General features: G+C 45.8%; 1 non-coding gene across 1 annotated transcript; it reads left to right on the plus strand.

Moving 5' to 3' along the window:
* The first annotated feature begins 1,019 nt into the window (after positions 1-1,019).
* Trnat-ugu lies at positions 1,020-1,094 on the plus strand. Its single transcript has one exon. It is a non-coding gene; the product is annotated as a tRNA-Thr (tRNA).
* The last annotated feature ends 1,223 nt before the right edge of the window (positions 1,095-2,317 follow it).

Consider the following 2,317-nt stretch of genomic DNA (forward strand, 5'->3'; position numbering starts at 1 on the left):
CCAGACGGTTCATGATTCGGCTATAGAACACCTTGATCCAACCCCTATCTGGCTATAGACGTAGAGTAGCCGACAGCAGGACCTACATAAACCACTCGTAATTGAGAGTAAAGTGCTGCAGAAGATCTTTGGTCTGATGATGGACTCAAACACAAATGAATGGACCATCAGTCACAAACATGAGCTGATGAACCGTAGTGAGATTCCAGTTTAGTATGAACCATCAAGAGTAGGCGAGTACAGTGGGCCGGACATGTGGCCCGGATGGAAGGCGACCAACTGCCACAACAGCAGGGGACCTCAGGGAAGGCAAAGGAACAGGTGGAGGGATGGCCTCCATGAAGACTTGCAACAGTCAGCCAAAGATATACAATGATGGCAGATGACAGCCATAGGTAGAAGACGATGGAGAAAGAAACCTGTAGCAGCGCGTTGTCTATAGGGCCTGTACGCACAAAAGTGAAGTAAGTGAGTAAATAAGTAATCTGTAATTCTAAGTGGACATTACTTCTCCATATAGTCAGCATCAAATTTCAAACATTTGTCGTACCGGGACATCAGCTTCTTTATCCCTACGTCAAAGATTAACAGAATCCTATAACTGATCGTCGCTTTTGAAGTGCTGAAAAGCCAGCCAGGCCTACATCATAGGGAACATGTCCCCAATGAATGTATGTTCCGTACGATGTATATTAACGCCTGTTTGCAGCTAGTGTGTCGATTGAATTATCATTTCATTCTAGAGAAGTTGCACGGTCATCAATGGTATCTGTTCTTTCGGGAAAGATACTACCTTCATATATAGTTAAAATATGGCTACCCAGTCACTGACCTTCTTGTGCGAATGCACACTCTATGCCCCAACTCGTACGGGACATGGTAGATTAAGCTGCCCCGAGTAATGAGTGTGATAACATCTATTGGGTGCACTTCGAATGTAGTGGTGTGGACATGTTGGGAGTGTGGGTCTCACGGGGAGCGTGCAAGGGATAAGTCCCCGCAGATGCAATATCCTCTGTGCCCTTGGTGGCTCAGGTGGATAGAGCGTCTGCCATGTAAGCAGGAGATCCCGGGTTCGAGTCCCGGTCGGGGCACACCTTTTCAACATGTCCCCAATGATGTATATCAACGCCTGTTTGCAGCTAGGGTGTCGATTTAATTATCATTTCATCATAGAGAAGAGATGAAAGTCGCTTTCAGCCAGGTCGAGATCATGGGGAGGATGTTGAGAAGCGTATTTGATTCATAGTATGGGGTCGCGCATTATGGCGGAGGACAGTGATTCCTTCGGTTATCACCCTGCGCCGTCTGTCTTGGACTGACCTTCGAAGTCTCATACGTCCCCGAATAAACGTGTAGTGTCACAACATTCTCACACGTTGCTCACATGAACTCTGATGTTAAAATTCCTTTGCGATCCCAAAAGGTGTAACCATAATTTCGTGGTCTGACGGTGTCTGGTTTGACATTTGGACGTGTTAAGGGAATGAGTGTGCAGACACTGGCCGGACTGTTGCTTAGTTTCAGAGTTCACGCACTGTACTCATTTATCGTCCACTGACACGATTCTCTTCAGGAATTCTTTCCCTTCTTCATGGTAGCGCTGAAAGAATGTCAAGGCGGAACCGATACTTTCAGTTTTGTGAACATAGGTTAGATTTGTTGGCACACACACGGTCCACAAAACGTACGGTAACATGGCTCTCTTCGAATACGTTAAATAGGGTTATCCTGGAAATCCGAGGCACGTCTTCAGAAAGTTTGTGAATTGTAAAGCGACGTCAGGCACACATAACTTTGTCAAGATGTTCCTCAAATCATCAGTTACACCTGAATGTCTCCCTCGACCACTTTCATCACGTACATCGGTGGGACCAGCCTTAAATCTTCTGTATCACTCCCTCGCAACACCATTACTCGTAACGCCATCTCAACACGCGCGACACAATTGGCGATGAATATGTGCAGCATTGATTCCTGTTGTTTGCGTTAAGCGAGTGACAGATGCTACCTTACAGCTGACCGGAGACACAATGACGCCGTTCATTTCAAACGCATGTTGCTCACGCAATGACGGTGGCAGTCGAGAGCTGACTGACGCAACATCTTCTTCAAAGTGTCCTAATCAGACAGCACACACGTCGTGAAAATTTGTTTATTTTCAATAGCCAATCAATATTAATTTATGAAATGCCATCGTAAAATTAGTTCAATTAACGAAGCGAGCGACAGTCTCGTTGTCTGGATTTTGAATTCTGCTGGAATGTAGTCCACCGATCCTAGGAAACACTGAGGTGACAAAAGCCATGGAATAGTG

The sequence above is a fragment of the Schistocerca piceifrons genome, chromosome 3, assembly GCF_021461385.2.
Source record: "Schistocerca piceifrons isolate TAMUIC-IGC-003096 chromosome 3, iqSchPice1.1, whole genome shotgun sequence".
Taxonomy (NCBI): Eukaryota; Metazoa; Arthropoda; class Insecta; order Orthoptera; family Acrididae; genus Schistocerca; species Schistocerca piceifrons.